The sequence below is a fragment of the Alosa pseudoharengus genome, unplaced genomic scaffold, assembly GCF_046254945.1.
Source record: "Alosa pseudoharengus isolate Yale_2024_CS ecotype anadromous, Long Island Sound unplaced genomic scaffold, YU_APseudo_1.1 YU_APseudo_1.1_scf_2, whole genome shotgun sequence".
NCBI classification, from domain to species: Eukaryota; Metazoa; Chordata; class Actinopteri; order Clupeiformes; family Clupeidae; genus Alosa; species Alosa pseudoharengus.
In genome coordinates this window covers 40,467,601-40,491,648 of record NW_027468663.1, presented here as the reverse complement: position 1 = coordinate 40,491,648, position 24,048 = coordinate 40,467,601, and the positions used below count along the sequence as shown (strand labels likewise).

At 39.7% G+C, this 24,048-nt stretch overlaps 2 long non-coding RNA genes across 2 annotated transcripts; one reads left to right on the top strand and one right to left on the bottom strand.

Moving 5' to 3' along the window:
• The first annotated feature begins 964 nt into the window (after positions 1–964).
• On the top strand, positions 965–7,984 carry LOC143135286 (uncharacterized). The gene is made up of 3 exons (XR_012988885.1): positions 965–1,069; positions 1,850–2,114; positions 6,419–7,984. It is a non-coding gene; the product is annotated as an uncharacterized LOC143135286 (long non-coding RNA).
• A 4,003-nt stretch (positions 7,985–11,987) lies between these two features.
• LOC143135285 (uncharacterized) lies at positions 11,988–17,360 on the bottom strand. The gene is made up of 3 exons (XR_012988884.1): positions 17,044–17,360; positions 15,777–15,895; positions 11,988–12,230 (listed from the first exon to the last, which is right to left on the bottom strand). It is a non-coding gene; the product is annotated as an uncharacterized LOC143135285 (long non-coding RNA).
• Positions 17,361–24,048: the final 6,688 nt, after the last annotated feature.

Below are 24,048 nucleotides of genomic sequence, written 5' to 3'. Positions count from 1 at the left end.
AATGTATAGAACGCCGGTCATTATCGGGAAATAAGTCCCTTCAGGGCGGAACAAGACCCTGGTTCGCCCTGTCGGGACCTATTTCCCGATAATGACCGGCACTCTATTATCCCTTACTTATAAAAGATGAGTGTCTCCATAAGCTGATTTCCGGGGAATATGAGCTTAATCACATTCATTTGTGTCATGTTCTTGGGAAAAGGCTACTGAGGGAAATAGCATGAAATCATTGGTGTATTTGTGTTGTGGTGTTGTGCTGTCTTCAGCACAACAGCCTTGTCAGGCTACTGAGGGTAATAGCATGAAATCATTGGTGTATTTGTGTTGTGCTGTTGTGCTGTCTTCAGCACAACAGCCTTGTCAGGTTCACGTGGAGCGATGTTAAAGGTGTAATGAGACTGTTTGGCTTGGCCAAAATGACTCCATCCATAGGGGCCACGAGGAGTGGCAAACAGCAGGTAGCAGACCTTAACGGCACACCAGAGAGATGGCGAGAGACTGGGCTACAGGGAACAGACCCAAACACCTTGCTCAGCTTGTGGGACAGAAACCTGTTTAGGTAAGTTTAGATGCTGTGATAACACCATCAGTTGTTTTAGTGCTTCCTGTTTTCTGCAATATCTGGGAAGGAAGTCTTTGACCACATTTTTAAGAATTCTACAGTGCCCAACCCAGCGTCTGGGTTTTCTAAAGTATTTTACCCCAGATAGCTAAAGATGAAGAATGCGGTGTGGCCCTGCTTGATTAAAACCGCTACACTACTGTGCCTTGAGCTTTTAAACTCAGAGTTCCTCTCATTATCTTCATCACATTTACAATTCTCACATTTCATTTCCTGACTATCCAAATGAACCTCAGAATTGTGCAGGGCACACACACACCAACGTATCCTCATGAAACAGTTCGTAGGATATCGTACTAAAAGTATGACCAAAAAATCCGTACGATATCCACTAAAATCTGGCAGACGAGCGACCAATGCACATGCGCAATATAGCAGTGTAGAACTCACTTCGTTGTTATCAGTGCGCCTGCGTTTAGACATCGGAGAGCTTCAGCCTCCTGAAAGGTAGGTGCAGTAAACCTGGACATTTAAAAATCTGATTAGCATTAAAAGCAGGCAATAATATAAATGCAGATGAAAGCAGCGGTCGTCTAATTTGATAGGTCAATGTAGTTTGCCAAAGTAGTTAACGTGATACAACATAGCCTGAAGACGGTGAGTTAAAGAATTGTTGCTAATTTATGCTAATAATAACTTAGCTAGAGAAGATGTAACTGTGTTTTAAATAGATATCATCCATTTCGTGGAATTACAGCACACAAAAAAAAAAAAAAACGCCAACATCGTTTGTTTCTTCAGGTCAGCAGGTCAGTTTGTTTCACGTAATAAGCTATTTGTTTCTTTGGGTCTGGGTAATTCATGTGACAAATACTGTTATAGGCTACTACCGTTTTTCTGAAAAACAAAGCAGTACAACAACATTTCTATATCCAAAATAGTGCATTTCTGCAGTGTTCTACGTAGTGCAATGCAGCTTTTAATGTCCAAAGTAGCCTATACAGTATTTTCCTGCATAAGAACTACAAATACTCCTCCAAAACTACAGTTTTGACACTTGAAGTGTAATTATATTTTAGTAGCCTGCTATTCTAGTATTTGAATAAATACCCACATCAGTTTTACCCTTGTCTCACCTATATACAATATATGTCTATGAATTGCAGTAGTGATAAAATGAAATAGGAAAGAAAGGTGTCCTGATGTGTTGTTTAGAGATGGTCCTGCAATGTTTTCTCGACATATCTTTATGTCTTTTTTTTCTCCCCTCTACTTATGTTTTCACAGATCCTTGCTTCTGATATCCGGATGTATGGGTTGCATTTCATTATATGACTCCAACAGAACACTCACAGAAAGGAGAGTGGTGTCAAACTACAAGACAGCCAGCATGTAAACAAGGCCTTGTTTGTCCTTGTTTGGCACTCATTTGTTTACTTCCTGAAGAGGCTGAAGCATGCTGGCCTTGACACCTCAGTCCTTGCTTTGTGTTATGGAGCACATCCTCACATCATGATCTACTGCAGCGGTGGATACAGAGGACAATTGGCAGGTATTTTACGTCACTTTTACATTACTTTTACTGCGATGGTAGATATGGTTGTTGCTGTGCTAAATATAGGCCCATCTATCTATAAAGCAAGAAGTGTCTGTGTCTGTGGCACGCATATCTCACTGACCGTTTGTCAGACTGATTTCAAACTTGGCAGGTGTCTTGCTACGGGCATGAGTAAGTGCAGTGCCAAATTTTTCGTTGTTTGAATAAGAAATGCAAAAGATATCGTTAAATATATTGGTAAAAGACGCACATTGGCTTTTGCTGCTAGCCACTCCCCCTCCCACACAGCACTGTACTGTAAGCTACCAGTGAGGATAGAAGCAGGGCTTTGGCAGAACTGGATCAGTGTAGGTTACACGGGTAAAAACTTAAGCGAGTGCAAGATAACTCCACAGATTTTGCAACAACACGCCAACACACACAGGTAGGCTATGCAGTGGCTCTTCAAAATGACGTAAAAAATAATGTGCAATAAGCGGACACTTTGAATAGCCCAGGCTACTTTGGACTGTCTTTAGACTTTAGAATAAGCAAACAACTATTCCAACTGAAAATTGAAACGAGCGATAATGGTCCCGAATTAAAGAACGTCTCAGAATGCCACACATGCAAAGCATAACCAGCAACAAGCAACGAGTGGCAGGCAGAGTGTGATGTCACTTAGGCCTATATGAATAGCCCAGGCTACTTTGGACTGTCTTTAGACTTTGAATAAGCAAACGACAATTCCAACTGCAAGGTCCTAAATTGAAACAAGCGATAATGGTCCCGAATTAAAGAACGTCTCAGAATGCCACACATGCAAAGCATTACCAGCGACAAGCAACGAGTGGCAGAAAGAGTGTGATGTCACTTATAGGCCACCAGAGACTGTTTTTGAGTCACACCATTGCAAATTCCATATGATGCATCAATCCACAAAATGGTTTGTTTTCTCTATCATCAAGTTATTCAATAGGCTAAGCATATAGACTTGACTCAAAACAGCTGTTAGGATTATGTCATTTTGATTTGTAAAAAATGTCACATGCAGCCATGCTTAAATTCTGCTCACTTCACATTTATTATATTATTATATTATCTGTAGGCCTATTCATTATTGAATGCTTACCTGGAATTATTTCCCTATCATCCTATTTTTAAAACAAGCCTACCTGCAGGCATGTAATTGGGCTACAGGAATAGCATGTTTGAATGGGCACTGCACTAGTCTATCTATAAAGCAAGAAGCGTCTGTGTGTGTGTCTGTGGCACGCATATCTCGCTTGCCGTTTGTCAGACTGACCTAAGATTTCATATGTGGCTCGCGCATGGCACAAAGATTTTGAAGATTTTTGAATGCATATTTCAAAACGTTTATCGCTGCACTGCAATGTTTCCAAGGGGGACAGTTTTAGGGGAGCTCCACCCCATGGATCGTGTACTGACAGCAGCTAGGTCTCACTTTGATGATAGTGAGTCGCAATTTAAAAAACGGATAAGGCTACTCGGAAACCGCTTGTGGTTTAAGATGACAGATTATTATCATGCCTGACCTCACCAATAAAGACTCCCTGTATGCAGTTTGCTTGCATAAAATGATTACGCGGATTTTGCAACAACACGCCAACAAACACGGAGATGTAGTGACCACTCAAAATAAAAATATGTGCAATAAACTGACGCTTAAAATAGCCCAGGCTACTTTGGACTTGAGACTTTGACTAAACAAACGACAATTCCGACTGCAAGGTCCCAAATTGAAACGAGCGATAGGCTAATGCCACATAGCTAACATTATTCAACAAGTTGCAGACTGAGCGACGTCACTTATCACGCCATCAAAAACGGGTAGGCTATGTAGTGACCACTCAAAATGAAAGTATGTTCAATAAACTGACGCTTCGAATATCATTAGGAAGTTATTCAGTAAGTTATACACACTTAACTCAAAACAGTTGTTAGGCTTATGTCATTCTGATTTGTAGAAATGTCACATGCAGCCATGCCTACATTTATTAGGCTACACATGTATTAGAGGCCACATTAATTATAGGCTAATACATTATAATATTCAGTATTCATTATTGAATGCTTAGCTGGAATGATGTTTCCCTATCATCCTATTTTTAAAGCAGGCATGCCTGTGGGCATGTAATTGAGCTACGGGTTTTCTTCAGGAATGGCATGTTTTAACGGGCACTGCACTAGTATTGTAAATTGTAGATTGTACAACTCATACATGTTGGCCTATACTATTAAGGGACAGCTGAATTGACCACCTAAACCATATATTTTCTAAAAGCCTATAGCCTCTAGATGCCAATTAATATACATTAAGACATGTCCCACCTTCCTGCTGACTTTGACATATCATATGGCGTACATAGGCCCATATTGTAGATTGAGAAACCGACTGTACAACTGGTACATGTTGGCCTATACTATAAAGAGACAGCTGATTTGACCACCTAAACCATATATTTTCTGACAGCCTATAGCCTCTAGATGTCAATTAATATATGTTATGAGATGTCCCACCTTCCTGCTGACTTTGACATATCATATGGCGTACATAGGCCCATATTGTAGATTGAGAAACCGACTGTACAACTGGTACATGTTGGCCTATACTATAAAGGGACAGCTGATTTGACCACCTAAACCATATATTTTCTGACAGCCTATAGCCTCTAGATGTCAATTAATATACATTAAGAGATGTCCCACCTTCCTGCTGACTTTGACATATCATAATGCGTACATAGGCCCATATTGTAGATCGAGAAACCGACGGTACAACTGGTACATGTTGGCCTATACTATTAAGGGACAGCTGAATTGACCACCTAAACCATATATTTTCTAAAAGCCTATAGCCTCTAGATGCCAATTAATATACATTAAGACACGTCCCACCTTCCTGCTGACTTTGACATATCATATGGCGTACATAGGCCCACATTGTAGATCGAGAAACCGACTGTACAACTGATACATTTTGGCCTATACTATTAAGGGACAGCTGATTTGACCACCTAAACCATATATTTTCTGAAAGCCTATAGCCTCTAGATGTCAATTAATATACATTAAGAGATGTCCCACCTTCCTGCTGACTTTGACATATCATAAGGCGTACATAGGCCCATATTGTAGATCGAGAAACCGACGGTACAACTGGTACATGTTGGCCTATACTATTAAGGGACAGCTGAATTGACCACCTAAACCATATATTTTCTAAAAGCCTATAGCCTCTAGATGCCAATTAATATACATTAAGACACGTCCCACCTTCCTGCTGACTTTGACATATCATATGGCGTACATAGGCCCACATTGTAGATCGAGAAACCGACTGTACAACTGATACATTTTGGCCTATACTATTAAGGGACAGCTGATTTGACCACCTAAACCATATATTTTCTGATAGCCTATAGCCTCTAGATGTCAACTAATATACATTAAGAGATGTCCCACCTTCCTGCTGACTTTGACATATCATAATGCGTACATAGGCCCATATTGTAGATCGAGAAACCGACGGTACAACTGGTACATGTTGGCCTATACTATTAAGGGACAGCTGAATTGACCACCTAAACCATATATTTTCTAAAAGCCTATAGCCTCTAGATGCCAATTAATATACATTAAGACACGTCCCACCTTCCTGCTGACTTTGACATATCATATGGCGTACATAGGCCCACATTGTAGATCGAGAAACCGACTGTACAACTGATACATTTTGGCCTATACTATTAAGGGACAGCTGATTTGACCACCTAAACCATATATTTTCTGAAAGCCTATAGCCTCTAGATGTCAATTGATATACATTAAGAGATGTCCCACCTTCCTACTGACTTTGACATATCATAAGGCGTACATAGGCCCATATTGTAGATCGAGAAACCGACTGTACAACTGGTACATTTTGGCCTATACTATTAAGGGACAGCTGATTTGACCACCTAAACCATATATTTCCTGAAAGCCTTTAGCCTCTAGATGTCAAATAACATCAATTAAGACATGTCCCACTTTCCTACTTACTCTGGCATATCATAGGCCCATATTGTAGAGCGAGAAACAAATGGTTCAGCTCATACATTTTGGCCTACACTATTAAGGGACAGCTGATTCAACCACCTAAACCAAACCATTAACATTAATTAGGCCGTCTTCCACCTCCTGAAATACTTTGGCACACTATTTTAAAGGCATAGGCCTGGGTTGTATAGGTGAACTTTAGTCATCAGTCATCATTAACATGTCTTTCTATGTACACTTTTATTTCTAATTTCCAGGTTGTCAGCTGTTGTCAGGCTCATCACCAAAGCAGAAAGACACAGTGAGACCAGACATGCCAGGAAAGAGCAAGGCACAGGCCAGGAAGGAGCCAGGCAAAGCCCGGGAATTTTTTTCCAGCTGTTCCCGCCAGCTATAGAAGGACTGCTCCTGAGAATAGATGGGTGTCTACATCGTTTTGCAAAAAGGGTCTTCTACACATGATGTTTGTCAAGCACTGCTCATTGACTGGCCAGGGGTCCTCTGTATTGTGACCACTGGTCAAAGGCGGCACATGACTGTCTCAGAGTCCTCTACATCATTCCGGTGACAGGACTTTTGGCTTAGCCAGGCCCTGACAGGATGGGTCTTGTGTTACTGTGACCAGACGGCTCAACAATGCATCATTCTCATCCATGCCCTCATCACCTTGAGACTGGACTACTGCAACAGCATTTTCTATATGGTCTTGAAAATGATTGTCTTATTATTATTACAGGTCTCTCTGCACCCGAACCAGCAGGTTCAGAGGAAGTTCCTTTCCTGCGGCTGTCACCCTACTGGACTCTAGCTCTGCATCTCGGTGACAACCAATCAACTAAGCCCCCAGTAAACTAAGCCCCCAATACCCTATCCCACCCATAGTGTTTTTATTTATTTACAAATGCACATACTGTAATTACAGTTATACATAGGCATATTCTACTGCTCTTTATATCCATCCTGCACATACACTTATTCTTACTACTTTTATAATGTTACTGTTCATACTGAATATCCATATTTATTCTGTTTTTCTCATATGTTCTTAATACACTGCATATCTATATTATTCTTACTACTAAAATATTGTTAATGTTACTACATTGCACATATCCGTACATGTTGTTCACACATGGTTCATATTACATAACCATATTTATTCTGCTCTTATAAGGTAACTGCTAATACACTGCACATATTTATATCTAATTTATATTACTCTAAACCACCTTCTGTAAACCAACTGCATTTATTGTCTACACTGCACTACATTTCCTGTCCTGGCTAATCACCATCTGTCTACTTTGTATATCACATTGCACTTTTGCTTTGTACAGGGTTCCTACGGGTCATGGAATTTCTGGAATATCATGGAATTTTAGAGTTCTATTCCAAGTCTATTCCAGACATGGGAAGTCAGGGAATTTTATCATTTTAGGGGCAAAGTCATAGAATATCAGGGAATTTTGTTGTAGTAGTTTAAAATCTACTAGCCAAAATACATTAATACAAACATATTTCCACACAGAATTAGTGTACAGTATATCTGGTTATTAGCTTTACAGCTTGCTTGAGTATCCCAACTGTTTATTCAATGCTTATTTATTCATCTCCCGCTCTAAAAAAGTAAAAGATTCTCTTGACTGCTATATGGGTGCTCTGAAATCATTTGGTATATTGTACTACTCGGTTATTATATAGTAAGTCATGGAAATTCAGTTTTTTTGTCAGGGAAAAGTCATAGAATTTTACATTTGACTTAGAGTGGGAACCCTGTTTGTACTATACTCTGCACAATGACAATAAAGTTGAATCTAATCTAATTATTATTTAATGCCTGTATTGATGCTTTGTATTTGCATACCTTTGCTGTATGTTTTATGTGTATTGGACAACCTGTTTAAAGCAATCACAAACACACATATTTTGATTGATCTTGATACACAGATGCGTGTTGTGCTGAAATAAACTGAATTTCACTGATTCATCTTTAGAAACTGCTGTTTAGAGAGCATATTTTTGATATATGTTGTTAAACAAAAGTTCTTAAACCATGCACAAACTGTTAAAACATCCATATTTTTATTGATTGTGATACACAGAGGTGTGCTGTGCTGAAATAAACCAAAGTTTACTGACCTTACCTGCCATGGCAAGTTTGATGCACAAGAGATCTTCAGAAATGGCGGTTCAGAGAGCATATTTTTGACAGATGTTGACCAACAAAAGTTCTTAAATCATACACAAACTGTTAAAACATCCATATTTTGATTGATTGTGATACACAGAGGTGTGCTGTGCTGAAATAAACCCAATTTTACTGACCTTACCTGCCATGGCAAGTTTGATGCACAAGAAATCTTCAGAAATGGCTGTTCAGAGAGCATATTTTTGACAGATGTTGACCAACAAAAGTTCTTAAATCATACACAAACCCTTAAAATATCCATATTTTGATTGATTATGATACACAGAGGTGTGCTGTGCTGAAATAAACCCAATTTCATTGACCTTACCTGCCATGGTAAGTTTGATGCACAAGAAATCTTCAGAAATGGCTGTTCAGAGAGCATATTTTTGACAGATATGACCAACAAAAGTTCTTAAATCAAACACAAACCATTAAAACATCCATATTTTGATTGATTATGATACACAGAGGTGCGCTGTGCTGAAATAAACCAAATTTCACTGATCGTACCTGCCATGGCAAGTTTGATGCACCGGACATACCCAGAAACTACATTTGAGACACCCATATGGCCAGACAGGCCTAGGTAAGTGTCACACCCATTATTTTATGAAATGTCAACATGTGACACATATTTTGATACAGGGAATGATAACAAACTTGTTTCTCAAATTTGAGACCTCCAACTGCTTGTATGTTGTCAGGAGGCGGAGCCAAAGATTGGAAAATGTAGATTTCTAGGGGGCGCTATAGAGTCTGTGAATGTGTGAGGTGTGATTTTACTTATCTCGTATATTTTATGTCATAGATAGATGTCACATGCCAAATTTAGTCTGTTTATGAGGTATGCAAGTTAGAAATGCTAACCCTAGGTTTAGATGGCCATAATTTGCATAGGTCAGACAGGCCTTGATAGGATTACACCAGTTAATTCAAGATAGTACCAACATGTGGCACATATTTTGATACATGGGATGATAACAAACTAGTTTGTCAAATTTGGGACATCTAATGGCTTGTGTGTTGCCAGGAGGCGGAGCCAAATATAGGAAATATTGGATTTCTAGGGGGCGCTATAGAGTCTGTGAATATGTGAGATGCGATTTTACTACACACTTAAATTTTGTGTCATATACGGATGTCAATTGCAAAATGTAATCAGTCTAGGAGGTATGCAAGATACAAATGCTAACCCTAGGTTCAGATGTCCTTGATTTGCATAGTTTAGACAGGCCTTGATAGGGTTACACCAGTTATTACCAACTAATACCAACATGTGGCACATATATTGATAAGGGGGTAAAAACAAAATAGTTTGTGAAATTTGAGACCTCTAGCTGCTTGTGTGTTGCCAGGAGGCGGAGCCAAATATATTTAAAAAAAAGGTGCTACAGAGTCTGTGAATGTGTGGGGGTTGATTCCATTTCACACATATATTTTGTGTCATCCAAGGATGTTACATGTCAAATTGAATCAGTCTATAATATATTCTAGTTAAAAATGCAAACCCAATATGTATGTCCATGAATTGCAAATGTCAGATAAGCTTACACCAGTAAATTTCAACTAATAATATGTGGCACAAATTGATAAAGGGGATAGAAATCAATTGGTTTGCCGTATTTGAGACCTGTAGCTGAGTGTGTGTTGCTGTAGCTTCCTGGATGTGTGAGGTCATTTCACTTTGAGGTTTCTGAATGTGTGAGGTAATTTCACTCCAATCCCATATAAGCGTAGGTTAATAGGTCATATGTCAGACAGGCCTTTGTAGGGTCACACCAATTACTTCACAACATTAGCACATATAATGCATGGGATGAAAACAGACTTATCTGAGGTTAATTTAAGTCTTGTCCTTGCTGATTATAATAAAAGTGCAGTCAGTCAGTGGTCAGAACATATAGAACCAGTACAGGTGAAAGACAATTGTATATTTTCAAGTAATTATTAACATGGAAAAAAATCAGTGAGACACCTTTCCAATCAAAGATGCTTTAATGTACATTGTACATTGATACATGAAGGGGATAATGAAGTACTCAAGTCCCAAAGAAGGATGACAATAAAATAGTATGATAGTCAATTAACATACGGGTACAATTTCAAGCAAGATTTACAGAAATTCACTCTCAAAAACAATTGTAATTAGTAAGCGTTTTTAATGTGATTATGGATTTTTATAGTATAAGAGCAAAAATGGCAGTATTGCTTAAGCATATATGATGCACCAAAGTAAGTCGGAATGTGGGACATGTCTTAATTGATATTAATTGACATCTACAGGCTATAGTTATATTGGTTTCTCGATCTACAATATGGGCCTATGTACACTTTATGATATACCAAAGTAAGTAGGAAGGTGGGACATGTCTTAATTCATATTATTTGACCTACAAGAGGCGATGGTCTTTCAGAAAATATATAGCAACCATTATAACAACTGCTTTGCATAACCTCCACCATATCTACCCTAGCAACACCATGGCAACCTTCTCAGTTACCCTAGTAACAACCTAGCAACCACTACTATAGCAACCGCTATGTTTAGCATAGCTACCACCATATCGACCCTAGTAACCATCTCAATTATCCTAGCAACAACCTAGCAACCATTGTATATTATCAACCAACATCATTACCCTAGCAACCAGTATAGCAACTGCTTAATTTAGCATAATCCCTGTCATATCTACCCAATCAACACCATAGCAAACTTCTAAGTTACCCTAGCAACAACCTAGCAACCACCACCATAGCAACCGCTATGTTTAGCAGCAACCAACATAAGTACCATAGCAACAACCTAGCAACCATCTTAATTACCCTACCAACAACCTCACAACTATCACCATAATGTCAGCCTAGCAACCACCATTGCAACCAACATGATTAACCTTGCAACCAGCATAGCAACTGCTTTCTTTAGCATAACCACCACTATATCTACCCTAGCAACACCATAGCAAACTTCTCAGTTACCGTAGTAACAACCTAGCCACCACTACCATAGCAACCACTATGTTTATAATAGCAACCACCATATCGACCCTAGAAACCATCTCAATTACCCTAGCAATAATCTAGCAACCACTTTGATATTGTCAACCAACATGACTACCTTAGCAACCATATCAATTACCCTAGCAACCAGCATAGTAACCACTTTATTTAGCATAGCAACCACCATATCTACCCTAGCCACACCCTAACAACCTTCTCGGTTACCCTATCAACAACCTAGCAACCACTTTGATAGTCAACCAACATGACTACCCTAGCAACCATCTCAATTACCCTAGCAACCAGCATAGCATCCACTTAATTTACCACAGCAATCACCATATCTACCCTAGCAACCTTCTCAATTACCCTATCAACAACCTAGCAACCACCACTACAATGCCAACCTAGAAACCACCATAGCAACCAACATGATTACCCTAGAAACCTGCATAGCAACCACCATATATCATGTAACAACACCATAGCAACCTTCTCAATTACCCTAGCAATAACCTAGCAACCACTACCATAGCAACCTCTATGTAAAATACCTGTAGAAAGCCTCATATATTCCTACTAATGTAACGGTCATTGATAATTAGTAGATTGCTGCCAATTGTCCTCTATACCGATATAGCCACCCGCTGCAGTAGACCATAGGATGTGAGAATGCGCTCCACAACACAGCTGTAAATGGAAGCAAGGACTGAGGTGTCCAGGCCAGTATGCTTCAGCCCCTTCAGGAAGTGGACAAACAAGGCCTTGTTTACATGCTGGCTGAGCTCCTTTGTGTAGGTGTTCTGTTGGAGTCATATAATGAAAAAATCCATATATATATAATGCAACCCATACATCAGGATATCAGGAGCAAGGATCTGTGAAAACATAAGTAGATGGGAGAAATTTAAGATATGTTTAGAGAACATTGCAAGACCATCCCTAAATAAAATATCAGGACACCTTTACTTTTATCACTACTGCATTTCACAGATATGTATATTGGTGAGACAAGGGTAAAACTGTTCTGGGTAAATATTCAAATACTACAATACTATAAAATATAACTCCACAACTTCAGGTCTCCACACTGTAGTTTTGTAGGAATATCTGTAGTTCATATTCAGGAAAATACTGTACTTTGGACATTAAAAGCTGCATTGCACTACGTACTACTGCATCGCACACTGCAGAAATGCAATATTTTGGACACAGAAATGCGGTTGTATTCCTTGTTATTTCAGAAAAAGGGTAGTAGCCTATAACAGCATGTTTTGTCCCATTAGTTACCCAGACTCAAAGAAACAATAGCTTATAATGTGATATTGGGCTTTCAAAAAATATATGGCCTTATGATATGTCAAAGTCAGTAGGAAGGTGGGACGTGTTATAGCACAATTTCTAAAACTATTGATTCTTATAGCAAAACCACTCACTGAGTTCGCAAAACTAAAAGCACAAACACTGCTTTGCACTCAGTTTGCAATTTTGTAACACACACTTTGCACAACTGTAGGCACAATTCACTGCACAGCACTCTTTTTGCGAAACTGTAAACACAACTCATGCTTTACACTCAATTTCCAAATGATCAACACACTCCTAGCAAATCTATACACATGTATGGCTATTATTTTCACTATTTTGCCAACTCTCTGGCACACTTTCTCATGTGAAAACTGTTTTAGATAATTAGTTCACTTTGCAATCAGCCTAAGCACTATAAATAAGCCACAGGTAATGTACAATGGGTAGGAGAGGATGACAAGGTCAAGGAGGTGAAGTTAAAGGAAGAGGACAAGGAGGAGCAAGAGGAGGACGAGGAGGGGGAAAAGGAAGGGTAAGAAGAGAAAGAAATAGCTATTTGTGTGTAGAGTTTTGCAAAAAAAAGCCATAGTTACAAAAAATGTGCTTACAGTTTTTTTCAAATGCTTACACACAAAATCTTTGCTTGTCACACAATTTTCTAAACATGTCTTCCAAACATCATAACCCCACACCAAATCTGCAAAACCATACACTAATTCTCAGTGTTTGACTCAGTTTTCAATTGACTAAAACACATTTTGCAAAACACCACACACAATGTTCTACTTAACACACAAAAATCGAACAGGAAGCAACTTGATTTCATTTTTCAAACACAACCCATCAAAATGCCACACTAAATAACCAGTGCTTCACTCTCTCTCTTCACATGTGTAAACACTCATTACTTTACTGAACACCATCCAATCATTGCCTTAGTATAGGCCTATGAGTAGACATACTGCTCTCTATGTATATGGATTGAAATCCAATACGGTTGAAATGTTCAGAATCAATGCAGATACTTTGAAAGGAATGTTCTACAAAAAGTCGACTTTATGTACAGTAAAACTTGTCTTTTTTACAGTACTATATTTTTGTGTCTCCCCAAGTTACCATTAGCTCAATAATTTTTTCTATAGACCTATGAATACACACACAACCCCCCCCCCCCCCCCCGCCCACACACATAAACACACACACACACACTTTTCTTTGGAAAAAGCAAAGTAATTTGATAGTAGTCAGTCATTTCCGTCTTAGGCAAGATCAGCTTTTTCAGAACTCCATGTACATCTGGTGGTCATTGTATTTTGCTTTGCTTTGTTCTTGTTGCTGTAAAATACTGTATTTGCAACAGCAAATTATTTGCGAAAAATCACTATTTTTGGTTTCAATAATTCTGTGTATTTCAACTTCTCTCTGTACCGTAACTTTCACTCTTGTATGGAAATACATAAAGCCTATGAAAGACAGAAGAGCGTTAGGTTTTGAGCATCAGTGTCTATATGATGTATCCAAAATGTCATATTATGACAAAAGTTTTTGTAATGTGAGGCGAATGTTTGATTTAAACATGTGTTTTTGACATTTTGAATGTAGAGTGTCATTTTGCTGGAGATTTGAGGCATTTTGCATTTTGTGTGAGCAATTGTGGGTTTTGTGTGTGGAGTTTTGAAAAATAGACACAGAGTTTTGAAAACGTGTGTAAACAATTGTAAAAAACTGTAAGCAATCAGAAAAAACTGTAAGCACATTTTTTGTAACTATGGCTTTTTTTTGCAAAACTCTTCTCTTGCAAAAGCTAACACACCTTGCTTAACTCTTCACACCTTCATAAAAATGGTGTTTTCGTATCAAACAGTAAACACAAGCCATCACAATAATAAGCACACAATGTGCCAACTACACACTGATGGTCTGAATAAAAGGTAGACTACGTCAGTTTGAGGTCATACTTTTGTCATAGTTCTGTAAACATACAGGGATCCAAACTTCAAGTATTGGTGTTTATTTACACACATCAGAACAAACAAAAGTGTGTTTTTCCCAAGTCAAAACACAAAATAGCAATTTCACTGAGACAAAACAAATCAGTCTACATTGGGTCGTCTCTCTCAAAATTCCGTCTACATCACATGCAATGTGATGCACATGCAAAAATATATTCTGGAATGATGTATCCAGGCCTGACATGACAATATCCCCACATGTAGACTGTTGTTTTGTCTGAAAAAGGGCTATTTCTTTCTCTTATAACTCTTCCTGCTCCCTTCATTGTACCCATTGTACATTACCTTTGGCTTATTTATAGTGCTTAGGCTGATTGCAAAGTGAACTAATTATCTCAAACAGTTTTCACATGAGAAAGTGTGCCAGAGAGTTGGCAAAATAGTGTAAATAATAGCCATACATGTGTATGATTTGCCAGGAGTGTGTTGATCATTTGGAAATTGAGTGTAAAACAGTGAGTTGTGTTTACAGTTCCGCAAAAAGAGTGCTGTGCAGTGAATTGTGCCTACAGTTGTGCAAAATTGCAAACTGAGTGCAAAGCAGTGTTTGTGCTTTTAGTTTTGCGAACTCAGTGAGTGGTTTTGCTATAAGTATTAATAGTTTTAGAAATTGTGCTATAAGAATCACAGTTGTGTTTAAGCATTCAGAAAAAAACTATAACACCTCTGTTTATCTGAAAGACTTCAATGATTCACTTTTATTAATTTTACAAGATAATTGTATAGGCTACATTAGGTACATTATAGGCTACGTTATCTTATATCATCTTATTTATGCTATGATGTGTTCTATGTGTCTATTTCACATAGACAGATCGTTAGATGTGCTATCAATATAGGCCTACCGTAAAAGTACGTAAGTACCTATGTAATAAAAATAGGAAGCTGACGTCAGGAACAATGCATTGCTAGACATAGCAATGTTAACGTTAACAGACTGACTGCTTTATGGCCTAATATGACAGTGCTAAAAAGCGTGCTAACTCACAAAATGAGAGAAATAATTCATGCTAACTTCAAACATCAAAACTGCTCAGACAACAGAGATTTCATAAAAAGTATTTACTTATTTATTTAGTTTAAATGCCGGAATGGTTTACTTACTTTTCAATGATGAGGCAAGCGAAAGAAAGAAGTAGGCCTAATGTTGCATTTTCACTCGGAAGCGTAGTCCCGAATTAAACTCATCGGCTCCACCTTCTGACTTTTTGACGAAACATCATCTAGTAAAAAATGATGGGTTTTCAATCTTAATAATAACAACCCTACCACTAATAATAGGCCTAGGTTAAATCATTTGAACAGAATAATAGGCCTAGCAATAAGTCTAGCAAATAATCAAACATAAACAACAACAACAACAATAAACACAAACAGTGCAAGGAAGATATAGGCTGCTAACTATAGTTATGAACGAGTGCCCATTTAGACATGCCATTCCTGTAGAAATGCCGTGGCCCAATTACATGCCCGGGGGTATGCTTTAAAAGCAGGATTATCATCATCCCAGCTAAGCAGTAAATAATGAATACTAAATATTACATTGTAATAGGCCAGACAGGGCGAACCGGACCCCGACGCGCCTATACTGCCTATACTGCACATTAATTATGTAAGGGATAATGTAATAGAACGCGGTCCGGTTCGCCGGCCTATTTATTTTTCAACGCTTATAGGGCCTACGGCAACTTGCCAAAACGAGGAAATAAACTCCACGATATATCTCTTTACATTTATATGTTACCGTTGCGTTGTGGCTTTTGCTGAGAAACAAATAGTTCGCAACACACGCAGAACTTGAATCAAACACAGCTGATCAACCGTCTGCCTTCACTTTTGAATGAAAATCGCGCCTATTGCCTAATGCACATTAATTATGTAAGGGATATAGGCCTAATGTATAGAACGCCGGTCATTCCGACAGGCCGAACCACGCCTAATGCACATTAAAAGGGATAATGTATATTATCATTTTATTAACAAATAGTTCGCAACACACGCTGAACTTGAATCAAACACAACCGTTTGCCTTCACTTTTGAATGAAAATCCGTTGCCACTGACAGCGGTCATTAGACGAAAATAATGACCTAGAACTTTGGGAAATCCCATTCAAGTCAGAGCCATATAAAGGTACTTTTATATGGCTCTGATTCAAGTCAATGGAGCGTTCTACTTGCATTGTGAAGAACCGCCTATAATTAACGTGCAGTAGGCCTAGGCTAAGCAGAATTTAGGCATGCATGGCTGCATGTGACATTTTACAGATCAAAGTAGAGCAAAGCAGCCGGGGCTATTCGAAGTGTCAGTTTATTGCACATAATGTTTAGTAATTTTGAATAATTTGAACCACATTTTGAATAACCACTTACCCGTGTTTGTTGGCTTGTTTGTTGCAAATTCCGCGGAAATATTTTATGCAAACTGCATGGAGTCTTTATTGTTGATAATCATCAATGATTATCATGATAATGATAATCCATGATAATCATCCAAACATCCTTGGCCCGTGAGTCTGTGCTGCCAAAACTTCGCTTACCCCAGTGCGTGGCTACAGGAGAAAGCCAACATGTTCTTCCTTTACCAACGATATTTTGCATTACATCCAAACAACGCACTTGCGAGCCTAGATACTACTTTCAAATAATACATTTATTCCAGTCCAAAGACATTTTGCTCCTTTTTTATTTGTATTTATTTTTTAACGCACAGCAGCCTGCAGTGCACATAGTCGTGGTCCTGGCTACATCAGTCACTGTGGGCGTGGCCAGGCATCCTGGCTCATAATTACGTGGAAATCATACGGAATGTAGTGCACTACTTTTAGTAGCTTTTCGTACGAAAGTTTAATGAGAACAGCCTGCACACACACACACACACAAAACACATACACACACACATACAAAATAACTACTTCCCATCCAAAATAGCAGGAGATGTTTTTTTTTTCCACAAAGACCTTCACCTAGACAATATCGAACCAGACTAGTGATTACCCAGCCTGCATGTGGACAAAACATTTTCAAGGACATCCTTCCTGAACACACAGATGGAGGCCTGCTTTCCCCCTATAGAGGGAGAAAACAAACACAGAGAGTGAGAAGGTGAGAGCACAATGGAGCCATGGTGTAGGGCAGCGTCTCTGGTAATGGCATCCATCCAAACAGACAGCGTGGGGTCAGTGACAAGAGATGGATGTTGATTACAAGACAAACATGGACCACTGCCTAAATTCTCAACGTTTATGCATAAATTGCCCTGTGTAGACTCTGAGCCAAACCTGGTGCTAAGACCTCTAATCCCTGACCCAGAGAGGGTCTATACTGTACTGGCTAGGCTAAAACAGGGCTTAATCAGGAACTCACGCCCTATAGCGATAAAGCCCACTTAAATGTCAGGGCCACGTCCAAGATCCCGTACTTACATGTGATGATGAATGGGCCAGCTACAGTTGTCTTGATGTGAACTGGTAAAATGTGAACCACGGTTATTATGGTTGTATAAATAAGTAAGTATATGTTATTTACAGAACACATTTAAGACCTAAGAGCTTCACAATAGAAAACACACACACAACATGCAAAGATACTACACCAGACTGTCAACCATTCCAGAGACCAATGGTTGCCAAGTGCTAGAAAAAAAAGAGTTTTAAAGTACAGACATCCCAACCTGCAAAAAGTAATTTCAGGGAGGTAACTTTAGCCTACTTAGATACTGAAATACAGATGAATATGTTTGTTCAATAATGTCTAGTCAGCACACCAAATAAGGAAGGCCTATAGATAGAAATTGTGAAAATAAAATATGTAGATTTTGGTAATTTGGTCTTTTCATGTAGCCTTGGCAACTAGCCATCTAGTATAGGCCTGCACATGAATATGCACATGAATTGACACTAGTTAAACTCACCTCAACATGTTTTTTGCAATCATTTAACTCGCCATGGGCAATGCTGTCACTGTTACAAACAGTGCAACGTGCAAGACTAGGCCTATCATTATTTTTTAAGGGTACACTTTGGGTACACTTTGAAATTGGTCTTACATTTTCCTTTTTTGGGGGCACTGACTCTGCCATGACGCTCCTGTTCCTAGATACACTGAACTGATTAAGTTCGGGAGAAAAGAGATAAAAAGCTCGCCTACACTGAAAACTGATTGGTTGATTTAGCGAAACAGGCCAATCAGGATGCTCTCTGTCTTGGATGCGTTAAGGCACACACCCTCTCTCTCCCCCCTGTCGTGTGCGCGCTACACTCAGATGCACACGCGATTTTAAGTCTAGGTCTGTGTGATCGCTCTCTCTAGATCCCAGGAGATTTTATCTAATTTGCGGGCGTCAGGGAGCCGCTATCAACATGCGGGAGACTCCCGGAACTTCCGGGAGACTTGGGATGTCTGAAAGTAACACAATTTAGTATGGCCATTTAATGCCAGGGATTCTCACCGTGCTTTAGCACCATTCTCCATATTGTAAGTCAGTGCAGCATCAAAATTAGACAGAGTTAGCTATTTGTCCTGGATTATTCAAATGCTGGGGGAAAAATGAAGTAACATAACAGACATCCCAAGTCTCCCGGAAGTTCCGGGAGTCTCCCGCATATTGATAACGGCTCACTGACGCCCCCAAATTAGATAAAATCTCCCGGAATCTAGAGCGAGCGAGCAAGAGCGCACACACGAGAACGAAACTTCAAATCGTGTGTGCATCTGAGTGTAGCGCACACATAAAGGGGATGGAGAGAGAGAGAGGTAGGCCTAGTGCGTGCGTGCCTGTTCAAGACAGAGAGCATCCTGATTGGCCTGTTTCAGTTCAGTTAATGGTAGAGGCAGAGTGCCCCCAAAAAAGGAACATTTAAGACCCATTTCACATCAGACTACACGAAAGTGTACCCTTGTCTCATGAGTTCAAAATAACGATAGTCTTGCATGCTGTTTGTAACAGTGACTTTAGCATTGCCCATGGCGGGTTAAATGATGGCAAAAGACATGTTGAAGTGAGTTTAACAAGTGTCATTTCATGTGCATATTATTCAGGACTAGCCTACTAGATGGCTATTTGCCAAGGCTACATAAAGACCAAACTACCAAAATCTACATATTTTATTATCACAATTTCTAACTATAGGCCTTCCTTATTTGGTGTGCTGAGTAGATCATTACAAACATAGGCTATTCATCACTATTTCAGTATCTAAGAAGGCTAAAGTAATTGTTTATATTTATGTATTCATTTTCTTTTTTTTTTTTGGGGGGGGGGCACCTCCCTGAAATGGCTTTTTGCAGGTTGGGATGTCTGACATAACTTGAGATATGGCATTTTTACAATTGGACTATTAGGATAAATGCATGCAGGCATACGTACACACATTGTCAGTGCACAAACACTTTTCCAACAATTTCCCATTTACAACACAGATTATAAAGCCACCGCAGCAGATAGTAGAAAGTTGTCATATTGTCTTTTTCTTAAACATGCAAGCACACAGGACATTAACTCCCATCCTCTGAGCATGTCATGCAAAGCTGAACTTTCTTTCTTTGCCTACGAAAAATTAAGAGAGAGAGAATGAGAACTCATGAATTGGGCCAACAGAGAAGGCACAGCGAGGAGAGTGGAGGATTCATAGAGCCCATGCTCAGAATTAGGGTCAGTGTTCCCCTTTAAAGGAACACGCCACCCAATGTCAGTAGTAATATATGTTCTTACCTTAACTTTCACGAGTTGAGTCATACCTCTCCCGTGTCGGTACGTGCACTCAAACGCTCTGGTGCGCGGCGCGAATGTGTTAGCATGTTGCTATGCTAGCGGGCTCAGACGTAGCCATAGAGCAGTGTTTCCCAAACTTTTTTTCTGGGGACCCACTTTTTAAAAACGACAGACCATCGCGACCCAATTCACTTCAGATCTAACATGCAACCACCAAATACTGCCCAAATTGTTGATGTTTTAGGCCCTGGCTTCTCAAACGTTTCTATGTTGGGCCCCTTCAAACCATTCTACAATGGATCAGTAAAGATCAGAAAAGATCAGTTTTAATGCGCATCCGAGAATTTGGGGATATTCTCGCATGCTACGAGTCACTCTCAGCATAATAAGTTCAATTTCTAAACAGAGATGTTAGTCTACGTTGTGTTGCAGACATTTGGATCCATAACACCGTGGACGTCGATTCCGATGTAAACATATGCAAATAACTCGTTATATTGTAGCCTAATTGTGGAGGTTTCTTTATTTGGAATTTAAATCCGCATTTTTAAAATTGTGATTGTTTGTGCTAAGGCTGTATTGGTGTTGTGATAGGCTATGTTGTAAGACTGTGAAATGAATCAATATCAGAACAAGAGGCTTTTGCGCAATAGGTGAAGAATACAGAAAGATCAACGATAATGCGCCTTACTGTAGTAGAGTTCGTGAGACGGAAAACGCCAGGAAAACAGCGTTTAAAATGTCCATTTAAAAGGTACCCTAATCTGATTTTACTAAACTAAAGAGGAATGTGAGGAGGCTGCTAAAGAGTGCATCTACAATCAAAACTATCAATAGCATCCGGTCTATGGATGTTTGCTTCGTTGTTGACAGCGCGGTCTTTCAGATTTTAAATGACACATTTTAGTTTGTATTCGGCCAAGCTGAAGAGCTGGTATCTGGTATTGTTTGTGCAACTATACTAGGCTACATGCAAAAATGCACAGATTGAGTTATAACAAAAAACATGACACCACTAGACTGGTAGTAAACGAACTAGATCCTAAAAGAAAGGTGCTAGCTTCCCTGGCTGAATGGTAGGCTATAAGCTATTAGCCTACACGACATAAATTGTGACTATGCTGGCGACCCAAATAAAATCTCCTGCGACCCACCTGTGGGTCGCGACCCAGTCTTTGGGAACCAATGCCATAGAGGGAGGAAGCAGTAATCAAAAACATCCACGTTTTCCCTACTTAAATGCAGTTGCACGAGTAGTTGATAAAAATGTGTAAGGTCACACAACATGAAACATGGCGATTTTCCAAGCGAATAAACAGGAGAACTACAATGTGTGGCGCAATAGCACTTGGAAGTACTTCGACTTAGCGTAGTAATATTAGTTAACATCTAATTGTAGATAACCTGACATTAGCCAGATGAATTTCGTTCCGCTTAGCTCCGCCTAGCTTCACTCACATCCATCTGAGACCTCTACCATTGAGAGTGATTTCTGCAACCGACTTTATGGTTCAGCCAATCAGGACGCAGGGCGGGAGTTTCATAGATGTGACATAGCGTAGAAGCCACTGTGAGACTGTTATTAGCGTTAACTTACGGGTTGGCTTCGATGTGAGTGGTTGAAGTAGCACGTCAATAGATGACGGACAAGTGGCTTATTCAATCATATGCAAGCATTTTTTGATTAGGCCCAGCCTTCTGAAGCAACACTTCAATGGATCGGCTCCAGATGGATGAGTGGAGCTAGGCGGAGCGAAATTCATCTGGCTAGGGTCAGGTTAAATTGTAGATCCTATCCACCATGAAATCACTATAATACTTCTGCTTGTTATCACAACCCTTCACAATGCATGTTATAACCATGATTGTTCACAATCTACTTTACCACTACCTGCTACTTTGCTAAGTCTGCTCAAACTTACGCCAGCAGGGCAGGTTGTCTCTATTTACGGATGACTGTGTGTGTGCCTTGGAGGGGGAGGCTGAGGGGTCGATCCAGCATGAACTCTGTGGTGGATAGGATTTTGTGTGTGGAAGTGTGCAGAGCATTGGCGCATGTTTAGTGTATGTTATGAGTAAAAAAAGCTATGTTAGCCTGACGAGCCAGACCCACATTAAAATGTAGGGTCTGGGCACTCACCGTTCGCACTGCTCAGTCCGAGGGGCGGGATAATCGGTTGTCTTTCAAATTCTCTCTGCACGCAATAGGACAGTGCTATGAATCCCATGCGTTTCCCACCAGCGGAGCTAGTTGGCTAGTTCAAACTTTTGCCAACTTAATAAAAGCTTAACTCGTGTCACACTGTTCGCCAACAGCAACATTATCTGTTGTTTTCAAGTAGCAGGGAATTCAAGCCAAAACTCTGCCATCAAGCCAAAACTCTGCCATCAATCATTATGTTAAGCCCGCCTAACGACTCTATACACGATTTGATTGGCCTGATAGAAGTTTAATTTTTCGAGCTCACAAGCCAACGGAGAGTTGCTAGACTAGCCCTGGCAGCAAATTTAATTTGCTGCCGCTAGGGTGCGTCTAGATTTCTAGGCTAATGTTCAGTTACTATACATCTGTTTATTTGCCGCTGATGGTTATGTCACAGTCAGGAGGGGTTTATTGTCATAAATGTTGGGTTTTGGGGTTTCCAGGTATAAATGTCTGAGATGTGGGTTGACAATGCTTATTTGTGTACAATGAATAATTTCCTGTGATGGACGTTTTCCTGGTGTTCCATGAGGGAACACTGTGATTTGTGGATTGGAGGATGCAACGATCCAGTGAAGGGAAGTAATCACTGCCTATCTGTTGTCTTGCTGTGAGAGTGGGCCATCGTCGTCTGTCCAAGTTTTAAGAACTGCTTTCTTTCCGAGGGGTGCCGACTTCCTGGAGCTGTGCAGCCTGACCGAAGAGAGGAGACAGCTGATATGTGCGATCGTGCGTCTGCTAAAGGAAAGTAAAAACATTACCATTCTGTCTTAGTGTGGATGGGCCAGCTCGAGGGTTACGAAGTATTAAAACCTTGCTATTCTCTCCCTGAGGGCGATTGCTGTGTAAGAGATTGCGCCTGCTGACAAGGAAGCCAAGGACCTGTGCATCTAGGCAGCAGTTGGAGTGTGCCTCGATGTCACTGGCTGCAGGAAGGCGTATGGAGTGAGGATTGTCTCAAAATGATTTAAATATATATAAAAGGATATATATACATATACATACATTTATAAATATCCAAATAAAAAATACAAATATAAAAATGTTTCATACAAATAAATAAACAAATTTATATATATAAATTTATATAGCAGGTGTTGACTCGACGTCTGCGAGTGTTAGCCAGGTATGATAGCAGCTCTATGATCCCAGGTCCCTACTAACCCTGCTAACGTCTGTATACTGACCAAGTAAACTCATGCCTCTCTGAAGAAAAAATCCACTATAACACACAAGTAACAAATAACACTACTTACCCATCCAGGTAATCCACTGGTCGCTTCCATGTTGATCTTGTAGTTGCGATGGAGGCCAGAATCGGATACCAATGACTGTACAGCCAGAGCCTAGCTGTCGTTGCACAACGCCTTTGCACAACACTGCTGGTTGTTCAGTGGAGGGTGTCTTCGCATTCAAATCTAGTGGTATTTATTTGTGGATCTTGGTGTGCAGTAGGAATGTC